The sequence below is a fragment of the Symphalangus syndactylus genome, chromosome 3 (assembly GCF_028878055.3).
Source record: "Symphalangus syndactylus isolate Jambi chromosome 3, NHGRI_mSymSyn1-v2.1_pri, whole genome shotgun sequence".
Taxonomy (NCBI): domain Eukaryota; kingdom Metazoa; phylum Chordata; class Mammalia; order Primates; family Hylobatidae; genus Symphalangus; species Symphalangus syndactylus.
The window spans coordinates 127,927,190-127,947,359 of NC_072425.2; the positions used below are offsets into that span (position 1 = coordinate 127,927,190).

The 20,170-nt window shown below is 38.0% G+C and overlaps 1 long non-coding RNA gene across 1 annotated transcript in view; it reads right to left on the reverse strand.

Annotated features, from left to right (window-relative positions):
* Window positions 1-20,170, reverse strand: part of LOC129478393 (uncharacterized) — a 46,672-nt gene that overhangs the window by 14,254 nt on the left and 12,248 nt on the right. The window lies entirely within an intron of this gene.

The following is a 20,170-nucleotide window of genomic DNA, read 5'->3' on the forward strand; positions in this document are numbered from 1 at the left end:
GAGAGCAAACAAGTGACAACAGATTTGCAGCTCTTGATCAAAGCTAGCTCAAATAAATCACTACACAGAGCATTTTTAATGTAAAGGGCTTTTCTTATTTTTACCCTAAAGGGACCACACCAAAAGCAGCATAGAGATATTCCCAGGCAAAGGAGGCAGCGTATTGAGTGGGAAGACATTGTGAGGCCGAGCACCTGAATGGAAGCTGCCAACCAGCCCACCTCCCTGCCTCCCACCCTTGCTAAAGTTATTCTCTAGTAAATAGCCCTCCCACGTGGATTGGCACCCATTGAAGGGTGACTGATTATCAGAAACAAACCAGCATGGGACCTCTACTTACACAACTATAGAAAAGGAGAAAAGAAACTGATCAAACACAAATATAAAGAACAACTTTCCAAAAATGACACCAAACAAGCAAATTTCACTTTGCAATGGACATCATCAACTAAGTAGAAGGAAATGTACACTTTTGAAGAAAGATTTCAAAAAAGAAGTTTAAAAAGAAAGAATAAGGAAGAGAAAGTAGGGCAAGATAGTTAGTGGATAGTGAGCAAGAAAAGTTCAGGAGAAAAGTTGAAGAAAGAAGTAAAGCCATCAACATTCGAAATAGCAAAATATTAGAATAGACACTAATTGAAAAACATAAAGACATGAAGGACTGGCTTGAAATAAAAACATACATATAAAAATATTATCAAATTATGAGATAAAAGTAATTAGACAGTAAATTACTGGTATGCCAGTAGAAGACAGACTAAAGAGAACAAATTTTGAATCAGAGTTAGGAAAAAGTAAGAACAGGACAATTAGAACAAAAAAATTCAAAAATACATGAAAAGAAAATTACCATGAAATAAATAACAGAAATCTAGAATTTATGCAGATTAAAATGGCATATTATAGCTCAGAAAAAATAGTGATACAGAAAAACCAGCTCTAAGATATAGCCCAATCAAGTTTTCAGACTTCAAGAATAATAAAAGAATTCAATGAAATTCAGCATTCCTTATCTCCCACACACAAAAATTCACCTATGGGGAAAACTGATGGTTCCTCCATATTCAGTACTAGAAAATAATGAGTGACTCACATTTTCTTTCAAGTGTAAAGACAGCAGATAGAATTTTTCAAGTACGCAAGAGATCAGGAACAAAACGCCTATGTGTCCTTCTGTATAAACTAGGTATAACTAAAAGGTGCTTCAAAACTGCTATAAAATAATCAATATATAAAATGAGCAGAAAAATACAGAAAATATTTCATTTTTAATTTATATTAAGAAAACATCTAGAAATAAACTTAAAAAGAAAATGTGCAAGACATATGAAAAAAACCCACAGGAAGAAATCTTTGCTAAAAACCAATAAAGCTTTAAATAAAGAAAAAGTTATATTTTTACAGATACACTCCCCATTTTAAGGATCATAATGCTTCCTAAATTAGTGTACAACTACAATTTTATCACAATCAAAATACTAACAGGCATTTTTTTAGAACTTGCAAGCTGATCTTAACATACAAAAGAAAAACTTAACATGGGGACATAGCCAGAAAATTTATTAAAAAAAAAGAAGCACAAAAAAGGGGGGGAATGGCTCTAAATTACTAAAATGTCTCCAGTAATTTATAAAATTTGATGCTTTCACAAGTGTAGATAAGCAGATCAGTGGAATGGAATAAAGAGTCTAGAAGCAGACACAAACACACTTGTAAAGGAAGCCCATTAATGGAGTTTAGATGACTGACTGGCTATGTAGAAAACGTAGCGCCAAATTCCTCTTCCTACCTCCTTTCTTCCACCGAAAATAAATTCCTGATTGGTCAAAGATTTAAGTTTCAAAAATGAAACTATGAAGTAACTAGGGGAGGAGATGAAATATTTAAAATATAATCTGGCAGCAGTGACATTCTAAGTATGACATGAAAACCCAAATCTATGAATTTCACTTAATAAAAAATTTAAATTTTCATATGGCAAAATCCACTACAAATAGACTCAGAAGACAAATGATGAATCAGGAGGAATATTTACAGCACAGATCACTGGCAAAAGGTGAATTTCCTTAATATCTAGAGTTTTACATATTAATATATTAATTTACATGTTAGCAAGACCAACAACTCAATTGAAAAATGAGGAAGGATATAAACAAGCAATTCATACAGAAAAAGTAGAAGAATACCCCCTTAAAATATGAAACGATGATTATATTGCTCATAATTGAATGAAATTTTCATTATGATGAGATATCATTTTTACCTATCAGACAGGGAAAGATTAAAGCATCAGATAATACCTACCATTAGCAAGGTTGCAAATGGGTGCTACAACACTGTATGCTAGCAGGGAACGTGACAGGGGAATTTGGCAATATTAACAGGATAAAATTACAAACATAAAAATGCTGTGTTCAGCACTCTTTTTAATAGCAACATTTTGCAGGCAACCTAAATGTGCAATAAAAGAAGAATGGTTACATTATGATAAACTCAGACAAAAGACTTTCATATGGCAGTTAAAAAAATGAAGTGCTGATGTGTAAATATCTCTTAGATTGTTAGTTTTAAAAAATTTGCAGAACAGCAAGTATAAAATGAACTCATTCAAGTGCAATGATAAAGAATATATACTATATCCTTTACTTATATGCTTGCATATGCATCGATTTCTGGAGAATTATACACGAAACCATTTCTAATGTTCACCTTTGGTGAGTGGGCTGAGGAAGTGGGAGAGCAGAAAGGCCCACACTTTGCACATAAAGTGCCATGTGTGTCAATTTTATAATTTAAACAACATCTATAATTAAAAATGGAGTAAAAAGAAATTAATTTTATGGAGGAGAACAATGTTTTTATATACATTCCAACTAGTACAGCACTCTATCACCCTTCCTATTCCCTAGAGGGACATTGACACCACACATTTTTATCTCACTTGGCTCATTTGACAGCAACAAGAATTTTGCTGGACACAAACTGAAGAAGTTTGGGAGAGAGGCCCATAGACAGAGGGCAGGAGTGAAGAAGGCACTTTACATTTTACCAAGTTATAAAAATTAGCAGCTTGATTTTTTCACTCAAAAAATACTTAGGGAAATAAATTTATATATCGCATTAGGATTAAATACTCAAGGTCGCCATTAAAAAGTCCTGAGACCAATTTGAATATACTTCCATCCTCAGCCAAATTGTGCTAGGTTCTGGGGCTATGAGAACAATAAAACACATTCTCTCTCCACAGGCAATTCTAAGGCTGGTAGGAAAGGATAAGAAACAATTTAAAAATGATTCAGTAAGTGTTACTATAGCTGACACAGGAGAACTCAAAGCGAGAAATGGTATACGAAGTAGAATCAGAGCTCCTTAGCTCACCATATGGGACTGGGATGAACTATTCTCCCTCACTCACCAACGCTTCTCATCAGAAGCTGAAATAAGGGGGGAGAGAGGCCCAGTCTTTATTTTACTAACATAACCCATGATCCCTCTCCATAGAATTTCTTTCCAAGCACAGTGTGTTTCATGAAAAAAACAAACAAAAACAAAAAAGAAAAGAAAATCTTGCATAGCTTTTTCTTTTTCTTTTTTCAGAAGGGGAATTTCCTCTATACCCTTCATGAAAATTTTTAGGATTAGATTCTTCCTGCACTAGAACCCTCAGATCAAGGCATCCTGCACCCAACATATAGGAATCAAGGTTACTTACCAAAGAGGACTTAGGAGCTGGTATGTTATTGTTTGAAAAATCTATCATTGATTGACAGGCCAAGAGATTCCATTTCTGCCTGAATAATAAGAGTTTAAGTTCACAGAACACTCTTAGAAATGATATCTTATTTGATCGACACAATGCCTATAAACTAGGTATTAATAGTATTCTCCATCTGATAGATAATTCCAAATAAAGGATTAAAGAACCCACCTTATTTCATTTAAACCACATGAAACTGTGTAAAGCAGTTGTTAGTTATTTTCTTTCATAGATCAGGATTTTTGCTAATAGTGTTGGTTAGGAGCAAGACGAGCCAAAATGCCTAGATTCCATTCCCAGTTTTGCCACTTAATGACTGTGTGACCTTGAGCAAGTTGCTTAACTTCTCTGTGCCTGAGTTTCTGTACATGTAAAAATGAGATGATGATACTTTATGGGGTTATTGTGAGGACTAAATGAGTTAATAGATGAGAAGTACTTGGAACAGTGCCTGGTACATAGTAAGTATTATGAAATTGTGAGGTCTTACTCTGAACCTAGAGGTTTAGATTATTTCTGTTTTGTTTTGTTTTTTTGAGACAGAGTCTCACCCACTCTGCGGCCCAGATTGGAGTACCTGGGATTACAGGCATGTGCCACCACAGTCAGCTAATTTTGTATTTTTAGTAGAGATGGAGTTTCACCTTGTGGGCCAGGTTGGTCTTGAACTCCTGGCTTCGAGTGATCTGCCTGCCTTGGCCTCCCAAAGTGCTGGGATTACAGGCCTGAGCCACCGCACCCAGCCAAGATTTAGATTCTTGATTTGCATTTCACTGTACTGTGGTTTCCCAGTGTGTGTTTGTGGAATGTGACTAGTCTTTATGGGGAGAAAATTAAAGAGGATCATATTGTCAGACATATTTGGGAAGTGTTACATTAGATGAAATTGAATAGCTCTCTTCTTTATAATACCACCCAGAGCATTTAATAAATTTATGGTGAATGTGAATCTCTTTGGAGGGTTTCCCATCTAAACACTGGCACTGAGGCATTTCCTTCCTCACTGTCTTTGACCTGCTGGCTGCAAAACTCTCTTTTTGGAGATGGAGGACTTACACGCATCCTTGGTTTTTGAATAGTCAAGGGCATTCATAGGGGAAGTTTCACTGAGGCCTGGCCATGTCATAGGGTCCTGGCTGGCTTTCTGCTGTGAGTGATCCACTGGCAAAATACAGACAGCATAGATAGAAGGCCTGCACCTCTCAGAGACAAGATCGAAAGTCAATATCCTCTTTTCCTGGTGAGTGTGGTGCTCCCTACAATTGTAATGAAGGACTGCATGTCACAGGGTGACCATGCACTCTGTGACTTCCCTGAATAGACATCAATGATACTTGCTGCCCTCTCCCCCGCCCTGAGGAGACGTCTCCTGTGGGTAGATAGAAGGGGCGTTGGCTAAAGATCTTCTCTTCCTCCAATCTCTCTTCAGTTCAAGTGGCCTGAGGAATTGTAAACTTTGCTAAAGATGGAGTAGAGAGAAAAAAATTGAGTTTTATATGACATTAGGCCTGGAAAGATGGGTGGGGAACTTGAGAGAATCGAAAGTCTATAAAAATGTAACCAAAGTTTGTGAAATTCTTATAGTTAGCAAAGCACTTTGATTACATCAACTCCTTTGAGTCGCTGGACATTGCTGGAAGTTGTGTGCTTAGCCTGCCCATCTTATAACGAGGTAATGAAAGCCTAGTGGGATAAGAGACCTCTCTAAAGCCACATAGCTAGAGGTTGGCAGGGCTAGGACCAATAACCAGATCCTGACAGTCCAGAGTTATTGCTCTTTGACCCACGCTGTGGTGCCAGGCATGAGAGTGCAGGGTTATTGGAGGAGGAGAGTAGAGAGAACTGGGAGTAGAAGAGGAAATAAAAAATAAAAATGGGAAGGCAGCTTCTCCAGAGCATTGCCTTAGGACAGGCTCTGAGTAGAGCTGCCAGCCCTACATGTTTGATAAGACAAAACCTGCCAAGAGTGAAAATCCATCCTGCTGAGGAGTTTAAGAAATAATTTCAAGCCGGAAATTGCATTTTATCTTTTCATTCCCTTAAGTCCAAAATTCACCTCCCTGCAATTGCCTTGATTAAAAAAAAAAAAAAAGATTCCAGCATCACAGTTCAACACACAGAGTCAAAAGTCCCTGTGCATTCATGCTGAAAATGGCCAATTGAATTGGCACGTCTTGCAATGAGACAGGAGACTGCACATCTATTAGTCATCAGAGCCCATTTTCATCATTCATTATTATTGGAGAAGAAAGAGATTTTTGCTCATGCACAGACAGAGGATAATACTGATTGCTGTGGTAAGATATCCAGGGACTGGGAGCTGACTATCACTTGTTTCTTGGGAAATAGTCTTCTTTAAAGTTAAGGGCCAGGAAGACAAAGATAATAGCTACAAAGAAATTTTCTAAGCACTGTCTCTTCCCAGAGACCCATAGACATAATCAGAAAGAGGACTATATTATGATAAAAGAGAGCACTGGCTTTACAGTCAGGCCAGGTTTAAACCCTACCTTACCGTTGACAAGCTGTATGACCCTTGGCAAGTTATTTCTACTGTCTGAGCTTTGATGTCCATACTCCATAGGTTTTATTGTGAGACTCAAGCATAATAGCCTATGTTATCAATAATGGCTTAAACCTACACACTCAATCAATTATATTTGTTTTAATCAAAGTCATCATAATTCAGTAGGAAATGAGAAACCTTGGTTAGGGCAAATATTAATAAACCCAGCTGTCTGATAAGAGCCATTGCAATCAGCAATAGACTAAAGCAGAAGCTGGTGAAAGTCAGAAGTGAGCAGAAGTTAGACTGGCACCTTGGTTCATTCGCGTTCTCCATTCTATCAGCCCCAGAACCTAAGGCCTAGGGAGCCAGGGCAGGGGTGGAGCCTCTGATTCACAGCTGACCATGTGCCAGCTCCACCTGAGAATGTAGACAGAGTAAACTAGTCAAAGAGGCAGGCCAGGGGACACCATGCCTCTCATGGTACCTTCCAGAAACATGTCCTGGAATCCTGGCAGGCTGAGGGTCCACAATGCCTAGCAGGAGCCTGTTGCTAAGGGGGTGAAAACTAGAACCAAAACAAAGAGGCAGGCAGGGGATGGGCCGCTATGGAGTCAAGACAATCCTTTTTTTCAGCTCATCCAGAAGCAGATCAAGCAGAGGAGGTTGCTGAGGGCCGTTTCTGTTAGAAAAGCACCTCTCATGCCATCATAATCAGGCCCATTAAGCTATCATGAATATTACAAAGTACCTTATGTGACCAGCCAGGGTTAGGTGCATGTGAATAGTTGGAGGGCCTCATCCTCTATTTACGTTAAGTTAGTTCCTTGCAAAGCTAGACTTCATAGCCTGGCCCCTTACAGAACCAATTTTCCTGAGTTATGGTCCAATGCTAATCTCAAGGCTCTTACTAAGAGCCTAAGAAAAACCCCAGAAAATCTGCTTCCTACACTGGTCATTATGTTATTTAATATTCTTTTAAAAACGTAAAACAACTCTTGTTTGGCAAATGCCTTTTAGAGTTAACAGATACAGTAGAAAGGCCATAGGTTTTGTGACTAGGGACCTGGATTGGAATCCTGGCTCTCCATACACTAGGGACACTCTGACAAGTGGAGGAATCTTATTTCTTAATGGAGATAGTAGCACCTTCCTGGAAGGGTGTTATAGGAATTGCAGAATTCACTGGATGTTTACAATGTGCAATGCACCCTGCTAGAGCTTTATAAGCACCTCACTAAATTCTTACAGCAAACTTATGAGCCAGGGATTATTATCTCCACCCTATCTGCTTTCCAAGTGCACGGATAAGGGATCACCTGCATTGCATTAGGTAAATTACCTGGAATCTCCCAGCTAGTTGGGGAGGGAGAGGCAAAGGTGATGTAGGTGAAAGCTCTTAGGAGTTACTGAATGGGCGCCATAGGATCATCAGCTACCTTTTCCTGCTTCTCTTAAATACCTGAAATCTTCCCTTTTGAATGACAGAAAGACTGAGCGTTGGTCTCTCGTGGTTTTTTTTTTTTGGCCGGGGGCCGGCGGGGCGGGGGTTGTTTTTTGTTTTTTTCCTTTTTGCCTCTTGAGCAGTTTCAACTTCACACTCATTAACAGTAACTGTTTCATGAATATTTTATTCCCCCAATTTTTTCATGGTTTTAAATTTCCCATTTTAGAACCTCTATTACAGCAACGTTTGTTGGAATCGATTTAATAACCCTTTGAAAGCAGATAAACTACAAATCCAGGGTCTGTAAATGCGCTACTAGCTGTTGGATGGACACAGCCCTAATTTAAAAATAGGTCACTTTTTAAAAAAGTCAAACATACTAGAATGCTTGGATTCAAATGATGACTAAAACCTCCAGAGCCTAAACATACATTTCAATGATAAATATTCCAAAAATCTTGAATGGCTCCTTCTCAGGAATTGCCACTAATATCTATGGTATCATTTTCCCATCCTTAAAATGATGGCAAATTCACATTTGGGATGTGGGGTTTAATTTTTGGAACAGATAAAAGTCATTCAGAAATAAAGTTGTTGACTAAGATGAATGATTAAACTGGGAAATGTGGGCTTTGGTCTAATGCCAGATCACTATTTGAAATATGAGACTGATGATCCTTCTCACAGCACTTCAGAATTGGCTAGAAAGACGTCATCAAATCCTAAATATCAGGCATTGGAAAAATACGCCTAGAAAGCCATTGAAAAGAGGAGGTCACTTTTGAAGGAAGAGACTCTGTGCTTCTGAGGGAAAGGATAACTTGGAGGTAGGAGGACTACAGCGAGGGGGAGCTGTGATAGCCTTGGGAAGACAAGGTTAGGTGTGGCCATGGGAAGATAAGCTTAGGTGTGGCCAAGGAGAACTTGAATTAAGCTTCTGAAAAGCAAAGGGGAGGCTGGGCGCGGTGGCTCATGCCTGTAATCCCAGCACTTTGGGAGGCTGAGGCAGGCGGGTGAATCACTTGAGGTCAGGAGTTCAAGACCAGCCTGGCCAACATGGTGAAACCCCGTCACTACTAAAAATACAAAAATTAGCCAGGCATGGTGGTGGGGATCTGTAATCCCAGACAGTCAGGAGGCTGAGGCAGGAGAATCACTTGAACTTGGGAGGCAGAGGTTGCAGTGAGCTGAGATTGCACCACTGCACTCCAGCCTGGGCGAAAGAGCAAGGGTCCACAAAAAAAAAAAAAAAAAAAAAAAAAAGAAGAAGCAAAAGCGAATAGGTGCTAAAAGCCAGAGAACTCTTTTCCTTGTTTAGTACAGATCAGATTGCTATGGAAAGAAACATCAGGAACTCTCATTTCAAGGGCCAAGCTTAAGTGAAAGAGGTGAGAGAGGAAGAAAGGTTGACATAGTCAGCACATGCAAAGAAAAGCAGAAGAAATCTCAGGCCACCGCAGGATAGTCATTGGTACCTGGGCTAAGTATCTCACATGTATTCTGGTGTATTCATGTGTTTTCTCATATATTCTGAGACACTCAGTTCATTATGCTCAAATCTAATTTAGCACTAATTTCCATTTTTCAAAGGAGTTTTATATCCTTGTTTCAATGAATGCCCACAACACCCCTGTGATGTGAGTGGGGTAGGTAATGTTATGAAACCTATTTGATAGTAAGAAGGCCAAGATTCAGATAAATTTGTTGACTAATGAATCACCCAAGGTCACTCAACTTATTAGTGGCTAAACAATCACTGCTAGAACTTTGATCTGTTGGCTTCAACTTTTGAACTTAACTATCAACTACTTTTCTATCCTGTTTATCAACATTTATATTCTGAGATATTTTCTACAAAGAAATTATCATAGCAATTTTAGGAGTCTTTATTAGTATATTGGATATAACATAAAGAATAGCTTCAAAAATTAGAGAAGACTCTTCTGATAACTTGTGTTTCAAAACCTAAGAATACCTACATACTTGTTCCATCACCCTCTTCCTTTGAATGAAGCAAAAGGGGTACAAATAACATTTCTTGTGATATAAGGTATGCTTTCTTTTCACGGATACTTAAGGTCCTCGATGAACAGCCAATTATTCTTCCTAAAACCTACACCACAGCAAAGACTCCTTCAGTCCTATTTGTCTGCCCAACCTAGCCAATACCAAGACAGATGGAGAACAGGTCCCTGTCAAGCTCTCATGACTCACTTTACTGTTTACCTCTTAGTAATCCAAATAGGAACCCAGCAATATTTAAGTTTCAGCAACCTTGAAACCCAAACCAAGTTTCACTCCTACACCTGAGTTTGATCGAAATCTTCAAAGAATGCAAGGAAAGGCTAAGATGCAGACTGTTCAAAGATGGGATCTCTCATTAATTTCTTTCTTTTCAGCATCAGTGTGATACCTGTAACATACTTAGAACTTAAAGTAGATGAAGAAAAAAGTGGGAAAGTTGGAAGGAAGGAGGGAAGAAAGAAAAGAAGGAAGGAGAGAGGGACAGAGTCAGGAGAAGGACCTACATCTTTAATCCTGACCAAGGATTAAAGCCTGGTCCTGTCTCTGTTCCTGGACCTTCTGGCAAGGCAAAGAAGTGAGATCCCTCAGTAGCCTGCTCTCCTGCTTTCAACCCTTGATGACTTTAATGAAGAACAGTTATAAAAATACTTGGTTTGTGTTCATAAAAAACCACCAAGAAACAGGGAAAAATGAAGACTGGGAGTTGACTCTAACCAGAGGCATTTTCACTAGGAATTCTTGGCTTGCTTTCTCTCTATGAGCTATGCTCACCTCAGGAGCTTTCATGTGGATAACACAGAGATTTTCTTTTGAAAAGACTCTTACTATGCCTTATGGGGTCTGTGAGTGGCACTCTATCCTCTGGGGCATAAATTTACTAAGGAGATGGTGGGGGTCATCATTCTTCCATGGACAAGCACATCTTCTCTATGACTCCTGTCAATCTTCCCCAAGACTATGCTGGCATGGTAGTCTACAGCCAGCTAGCAACCATGCTATGACTTATGCAGATTTTTGCTTCACACATTCATTTTGCAATAATTTCTTGATTGTTTACCATGTATCTGGCACTGTGCATTATTTCCCCTCCCCTCCCGCACAACAGTACCATGGAAGACAGCAGAAGTTTGTGGCAGAGGGTTATGTTTCCCAGTGGCCCTTTGCTCATTTAGAACATTCTGAACTTCTTCCCAGCATCTGTGGAGGCAGAACCCTTCAGTGCACTGGGAGCAGGATCTACAATGGCTTCTAATTTACTAACACACAACATTAAGATTTTTTTGCCTGGCTTTCAAAACATTTATCATTCAGTGGTACCATCCTCCCTTGCCCCACAAATATGCAAAGTGACAGACTCTCTCCTAATCTAGTCAGGCTCCCCTAGGCCCTCAAGACCCCAAACTTGTGTCCTCTCCCTGGCCCATTTAGTCCAGTTTTAGCAAAAATCCTGCTGAATCAGTTTCATGAAAATCACCCACCCTTGATATCTGATCAAATTCCTCATCCCCCATGCTCAATATCTTGTCATCCTGCCCTACCTTCAGCAAGAATCCTATCAAAAGTCTGTTTAGCCTGACCCTCCCTCCTATCTTTGTTATTTTCCCTTAACAATTTTCGATCCAGTGACCTCCCACCCTGTTCCTTGGCTCTAAGTCTTCATCTGTCCTTGTATTTGGAATGGAATTAGTTCTATGTTGAGGTGTCTTTCTCCCTATTGCAATAGTTCCTGAATAAAATTTGCAAACACAATTTTAACTTCTGTCAGGTTCTGGTTTTCTTTAACACAAGCTCCTCTCAGCCTTCAGTATTTCCTTTCATGTCAGGGTCATTGCTAGTCCATATGGTACCTTTGTACAAATTAGAAACAAATGTTTCTTCCTGAAATTTTTTTCATCAACAATCAAGAAGATTGTTCAGAATATACTAATTTTGTTAGAACTAAACATTTTATTCTCATCTTCCAGAAAATTATCGTAATAACCTACAAATGATGCTATCTGCAGTGTGACTGTGCTCTTTAAATCTGGCACCTCTGGGCATGCATGACAGGAGTGCTGTAAGTTATGTCTTTCACTTGAGTGCTTCTACTTCTCACTTCCTTCCATATAATTTGCCACCTTTCAAGTCTCAAATTACACCTCAGGCTCTCCATGACTATTTCCCTGATGACTTATTCATACACTCCCCAAATATTATTTGAGCACCTATCATGTGCCAGACTCTCATCTATGCACCAGGAATACACAGCAGGGAACAATGGGCAAAGACGGGCAAGGTTGCTGTTCTCATAGAAAGATGATACACAGATAAACAAATTGTTATATAATAGAAATGGTAGGGGTTCTACCTCAACAGTCAATCAGCTCTGGTGCTCATGAAGGGTCTCGGAGAAGCGGATTTCTTCTCTCTCTCTCCTTCAACAGGTGTACGTGCACTGAACTCCCATGAGAGAAACCCCAGCTTTCTGGAACACTCCAGGGTGAATGCATCCCCACAGAAGGAGTGCCCTCTTACTTCAGGTTTGCACAAGAAATAGATCCCAACCTCTCTGTACATGGAACATCAGCATTTCTGCAGATGAAGAGAGGTACCTGTCTGATCTGAATAGCCAGAACACTGGATTAGGAGTGTGACTGGGAGTCAGACCACTTTTCTGCTGGCCTGGAAGGACAGCTGTGATGGCTCCCTCACTTCCTCCTGAACAGATCTCAGTGGATTTCACTGAGAGCTTCCCCAGCCACCCTTTTGGGGGCTGGGAACTCTGCCCACCACTGGGGTATTGCATTTACCCGTGGCTTTAGCCACAGCTGATTTTTACTCATGGGTACCTCCTACTAGTCTGAAGCTGGAACTGTTCAATCCAGTGAATAAAATACCAGAGAAACAAAGTTTTAAAAGTGCACATCACTGGGGAATGAGATAATTTCCGTGAGACCTCTGCCATTCTAGCTCCACAGGAGACAGTGAACCTGCTCGCACACACAGCACATTACTCCTACCACCAGTATCTGAGAAACCTATCCCACAAAGATTGTCTATAATCCAGGAACTCATACAGAGTCTTTGCCACTGAAAGCATCCAGAGCTGAAGCAAGGTGACAATAAACTAGAAACACTAAACTCACATACTCAAAAGAAAAAAAAATTGTAAACCCAGTTGAATCAAAATTAACTCAAAAATAATTAGAAGAAGTAGTTTACTCATATGAAAAGGAAACAGAAAACTAATTCTGGCAATATGGAGAAAACAGGGTTCCATAATACCACCAAATGTCACACTAGCTTTCCAGCAGTGGATCCAAACCAAGATGAAATCTTTGAAATCTCAAAGAATTAGTAAAGTTTATTATCAATTTACTGAAGGAGATATAAAAGAAAGAAAACCAACATAAAAATTTTAAAAAACAATTTAATATGTGAATGAAAAATTTTCTGAAGAGATAGATATTTTTTAAAAATGCCAATCAGAACTTCTGGAAAGAACAGACACATTTAGGGAATTACAAAATGCAGTGGAAAGTTTTAACAATAGACTAGATCAAGTAGAAGAACTAACTTCAGAACCCAAAGACAAGGTTTTTGAGTTAACCTAATCGAATACAATAAAGAAAAAATAACTAAAAGAAATTAAGTCTCCAGGAAATACAGGATTGTGTGAAATGACCAAACCTAAGAATTACAGGTGTTCCTAAGGGAGAGGAAAAGCAAAAAGTTTGGAAAACATATTTGAGGGAATAATTGAGGAAAACTTCCCAACTTTCTGGGCCTTGCTACAGATTTAGACATCCAAATTTAAGAAGCTCAAAGAACTTCTAGGAGACGCATTGCAAAATGGACATCACCAAGGCATATAGTCATCAGGCTATCTAAACTCAATGTAAAGAAAAGAATTCTAAGAGTAGTGAGACAAAAATATGAGCTAACTTATACAGCAAAACCTATTAAGCTAACAGCTGACTTCTCAGCAGAAACCTTACAAGCCAGAAGAGATTGGAGTCCTATCTTTAGTCTCTTTTAACAGAGAAACTGTCAGCCAAGAATTTTGTATCCAGCAAAATTGTTTCATAAATGAAGGAGAAATAAAGTATTTCTCAGACAAGCAAATGCTGAGGGAATTTGTCAATACTAGATCAATACTAGTTCTATAAGAAATGCTAAAAGGAGTTCTAAATCTTGAAAGAAAAGGTCAATATGCACCAGAATAGAAACTCCTGAAAGCATAATATTCACAAGGCCTATAAAACAATAACACAATGAAGAAAACAAAGTCAGTAGGTAAAAATCTCATAATGACTGGAACAATATCTCACATCTAAATATTAACGCTGAATGTAAGTGTTCTAAATGGTGTATTTAAAAATACAGATTGGCAGAATGGATAAAAAAATCACTAACCAAATAGTTGCTGTCTTTGGGAGATCACACCTAACATGTAAGGATTCTTATAAACTCAAGGTAAAGGGGTAGAAAACACATTTCATGCAAATGGAAACCAAAAGCAAGCAGGAGTAGCTATTCTTATATCAGATAAGATAGACTTTAAAGCAAAACAGCAAAAAAAAAAAAAAAAAAAAAAAGACAAGGAAGGTCATTATACAATGATAAAAGGATCAACTCAAAAAGAAGATATGATAATCCTAAATATATATTCACCTAACACAATAGCTCCCAGATTCATAAAGCAATTACTATTAGAACTAAGAAAAGAGATAGACAGCAATACAATAATAGTGGAGGACTTCAACATTCCACTGACAGCACTGGACAGACTATCAAGACAGAGAGTCAACAAAGAAATACTGAACTTAAACTGCACTCTAGAACAAATGGACCTAACAGATATTTAAAAACAATCTACCCAAGAGCTGCAGAATATACATTCTTCTTATCAACGCATGTAACATTCTCCAAGATAGGCCACAAAATAAGTCTCAATACATTTTCAAAAATTAAAATCATGTCAAGTACTTTCTCAGACCACAGCAGAATAAAACTAGAAATCAATTCCAAAAGGAACCCTCAAAACTACACAAATACTTAGGAATTAATCTGCTCCTGAATGATTTTTGGGTTAACAATGAAATCAAGATAAAAATTAAACATTATTTTGAATGAATGATAACAATGACACAAGTTACCAAAACCTCTGGGATATAGCAAAAGCAATGCTAAAAGGAAAGTTTATAGTGCTAAATGCCTATATCAAAAAATATGAAAGATCACAAATTGACAACCTAACATCACACTTCAAGGAACTAGGGAAATAAGAACACACCAAACCCAAAGCTGGCAAAAATAAATAAATAAAATAAAATAAAATAAAGATCAGTGCAGAAGTAAATGAAATTAAATCTAAAGATCAATGAAGCAAAATGCTGGTTCTTTGAAAACATAAATAAATTTGATAGACCACTAGCTAGATTAACTAAGAAAGAAGATCCAAATAAGCTGAAATGAAAACGGAGAATTACGACTTAAGCCACAGAAATACAAAATATCATTTAAGACTACTATAAACAGCTCTCTGCACAAAAACTAGAAAATATAGAGGAAATGGATAAATTCCTGGAAACATATAACACCCCTAGTTTGAATCAGAAGAAATAGAAATCCTGAACAGACCAATAGCAAGCATTGAGGTTGAATAAGTAATTATTTAAAAAACTCAAAAAAAAAGAAAAAAAAGCCTAGTGCCAGACTACTTCACAGACAAATTCTAACAGACATTCAAAGAAGAACTGCTACCAATTTTACTGAAAATATTTCAAAAGATTGAGAAGGAGGGACTCCTACCTAACTCATCCTATGAAGCCAGAATCACCCCGATACCTAAGCCAGGAAAGGACATAACAAAAAAAGAAAACTACACACCAATATCCCTTATGAATATAGATGCAAAAATCCTCAACAAAGTACTAGCAAACTGAATCCAATAGCACATAAAAAAAAAAATCACCATGATCAAGTGGGTATCATTCCAGGGATGCACGGATGGTTCAACATACACAAGTGAATAAATGTGATTCATCACACAAACATAATTACAAACAAAAACCACATTACCATCTCAACAAATGCAGGACAAACATCCACTAAAATTCAGCATCCTTAATGACTAAAACCCTCAACAAACTAGGCATAGCATAGAAGGAATACCCTTTATTAAAAAGTCAAAAATAACAGATACTGGTAAGGTTGTGGGGAAAAAAGGACCACTTATACACCATTGATGGGAGTGTAAATTAGTTCAAAAACAGTGGAAGATAGTGTGGTGATTCATCAGAGACCTAAAGACATAAACACCATTCAACCCAGAATTCCCATTACTAGCTGTATAACCAAGGGAATATAAATCATTCTATTACAATGACACATGCACACATATGTTCATTGCAGCACTATTCACAATAGCAAAGACATGGAATCAACCTAAATGCCCATCAATGGTAGACTGGATAAAGAAAATGTGGTACATATACACCATGAAATACTATGCAGCCATTAAAAAGAACAAGATAATGTCCATTGCAGGAACATGATGCAGCTGGAGGCTATATTCTTTAGCAAACTCACACACAAACATAAAACCAAACACTGCATGTTCTCATTTATAAGTGGGAGCTCAATGATGAGAACACATGTACACAAAGCAGAGAACAAAAGACCTGGGGGCCTACTGGAGAGTGAAGGGTGGAAGGAGGGAGAGGATAGGGAAAAATAACTACTTGGTGCTATGCTTAATACCTACCTGAGTGATGAAATAATCTGTACAACAAACCCCCATGACGTGAGTTTATCTATATAACTGATACGGTTTGGCTGTGTCCCCGCCCAAATCTAATCTTGAATTATAATCCCTATAATCCCCATGTGTCTAGGGAGAGACCTGGTGGGAGGTGATTGGATCATGGGATCATTTCCCCCATGCTGTTTTCATGATAGTGAGGGAGCTCTCATGAGATCTGATGGTTTTATAAGGCACTCTTCCTCCTTCATTCCTCACTCTTTTCTCTCTCACCTACTGCCATGTAACCATGCCTCTTCCCCTTCTACCATGATTGTAAGTTTCCTGAGGCCTCCCTAGCCATGTGGAACTGTGAATCAAATAAACCTCTTTCCTTTATAAATTACTGAGTCTCAGATGTTTCTTTAGAGCAGTGTGAAAATGGACGAATACAATGACAGACCTGCACTTGTACCCCTGAATTTACAAGTTAAATAATAGTAATAATAATAATAAAATCCATATATGACAAACCCACAGCTAATATAATATTGAACAGTGAAAAGTCAAAAGTATTCCCCCTAAGAACTGAAACCAGACAAGGATGCATGCTTTCACCACTTCTATTCAACATAGTACTGGTAGTCCTAACCAGAGCAATCAGGTAAGAGAAAGAAATAAAGAACACCCAAATTGGAAAAGAGGAAGTCAAACTATTTCCATTTGCTGATAATATGATCTTATACCAAGAAAACCCTGAAGACTCTTCCAAAAGACTCCTAGATCTGATAAATGAATACAGTAAAGTCTCAGGTTACAAAATCAATATACACAAATCAGTAGCACTGCTATATACTATCATTGACCAAGTTGAGAATCAAATCAAGAACTCAATCTCTTTTACAATAGCTACACACACACACACACACACACACAAAATCCAGGAATATATTTAGCCAAAGAAGTGAAAGATCTCTAAGAGGAGAACTACAAAACACTGATGAAAGAAATCATAGATGACAGAAACAAATGGAAATACCACACTCATGGATTTCAAGAACTGATATTATAAAAATGGCCATAGTTTTCAAAGTAACCTACAAATTGAAAGCTATTTCTATCAAAATACCAACATCATTTTTCACATAATGAGAAAAAACAATTCTAAAACTCATATGGAGCCCAAAAAGCCCAAGTAGCAAAGCAATCCTAAGCAAAAAGAATAAATATGGAGGCATCGCATTACCCAACTTCAAATTATACTACAAGGCTACATTAACCAGAACAGCATGGTACCAGTATAAAAGTAGATGCATACACCAAACGGAACAGAATAGAGAATCCAGAAATAAACCCAAATATTTACAAGCAATTGATCTTTGACAAGGCATACAAAAACGTAATTTGGAGAAAGGACACTCTCTTCAATAAATTGTGATGGGAAAATTGGATAGCCATATGTGGAAGAATGAAACTGCCTTTGTATCTCTCACCATATGCAAAAATCAACTTAAGATAGGTTAAAGACCTAAATCTAAGAGCTAAATCATAAAAATTATAGAAGAAAACGTAGTAAAACTCTTGTGGATTTTGGCCTAGGTGAAGAATTTATAACTAAGACCTGGAAAGCAAATGCAACAATAACAAAAATAAATAAATTGGACCCAGTTAAACTAAGAAGTTTCAGCTCCCCAAAAGAAATAACAGAATAAAAAGACAACCTACAGGATGAGAGAAAATACTTGCAAATTATTTTTCTGACAAAGGACTAATATTCAGAATCTACAAGAAATGCAAACAAATTAGCAAGAAAAACAAAACATATAATCCCATTAAAAAGTGGCCAAAGGACATAGATAAACATTTCTCAAAAGAAGATATACAAGTGGCCAACAAACATATGAAAAAATATTCAACATCACCAATCATCAGGGAAATGAAAATCAAAACCACAATGAGATACCACCTTATCCCAGACCAAATGACCATTATTAAAAAGTCAAAAAACAATGGATATTGCCATGAATGCAATACAAAGGGAACACATATACACTGCTGGTGGGAAAGTAAATTAGTTCAACCTCTATGGAAAACAGTATGGAGATTTCTCAAAGAATTAAAAGTAGATCTACCATTCAATTTAGCAACCCCACTACTGAGGATCTACACAAAGGAAAAGAAGTCACTTTATAAAAAAAGACACCTGTACACATGTTTATCACGACATAATTCACAATTGCAAAGATACAGAATCAAACTAAGTGCCCATCAACCAATGAGTGGATAAAGAAAATGTGACTATATATGTACATGTATACACACATGCCATGGAATATTACTCAGACATAAAAAGAATAAAATAATGTAATTTGCAGTAACTTTGATGGAACTGGAGGCCATTATTATAAGCGAAGTAACTCAGGAATCAAAAACCAGATCCTGCATGTTCTCACTTACAAGTGAGAGCTAAGCTATGGGTACACAGAGACATATAGCATGGTGTGATGGACTTTGGAGATGCAAAATGGGGAGGGTAGGAGAGGAACAAGGGATTTAAAAACTGCCTATTGGGTACAGTATATACTACTCGGGTGATGGGCATACTATGATCCTAGACTTCACCACTATACAATTCATTCATGTAACCAAAAGCCACTTGTATCGTTAAAGTTACTGAAATGAAAAATATTTCTAAAAAGAAATGGCAGGGCAATAAAGAATATAAAATGGTAACAGGCTAGTGAATAATGAGGGGATTACTTAAGAAAAGATGGTCAGGGAAGGCCATTCTGAAGAGCTGATATTTGAATGAGAAATTAGCCAGGCAAGGACCTTGGGAAGAGCATTCCAGTTATAAAGAATATAAAAGTCAAAGACTGAGGCAGGACCATGTTTGGCATGTCTACATGCCAGGAAGGAAGACTGCTATGGCAGGAGAGAAGTGACAGTGGTAGGGAACACAGGCAAAGATGTCAGCAGAGCTAGATTATACAAAGTTCTGTAGCCATGCTAAAGACTTTTGATTTTATTCTAGGATTTTAAACAGTATTTACAAGTTATATGATCTGATTTAAAGTTTTAAGAAATCTCTCCGTCTGTGCTGCAGAAAATGAACGGGAAGAGCTAAAATGGACCAGGAAAGCTACTTGGGTGAAGAACAGTTAGTCTATCTAATGTATAAGAGTACATTCCAGGCCGGGCGCAGTGGCTCACGCTTGTAATCCCAGCACTTTGGGAGGCCGAGGCAGGCGGATCACGAGGTCAGGAGATCGAGACCACGGTGAAACCCCGTCTCTACTAAAAAACTACAAAAAATTAGCCGGGCGTGGTGGCGGGCGCCTGTAGTCCCAGCTACTCAGAGAGGCTGAGACGGGAGAATGGCGTGAACCTGGGAGGCGGAGCTTGCAGTGAGCCGAGACTGCGCCACTGCACTCCAGCCTGGGCGACAGAGCGAGACTCCGTCTCAAAAAAAAAAAAAAAAAAAAAAGAGTACATTCCAATTCAGATGCTTCCTGATTTCAAAATATGTTATAAAACTACAGTAATCAAAACAGAATGGTTTTGGCATAAAGACAGCTGTATAAACCAATGGAACAGACTTGCAAGCCTAGAAACAAAATCATCAATATTCAGCAAACTTATCTTCAACATGGGTTTCAAGAATACTCAATGGAGAAAGAACAGTCCCTTCAAAAAACGGTCTGGGGGACA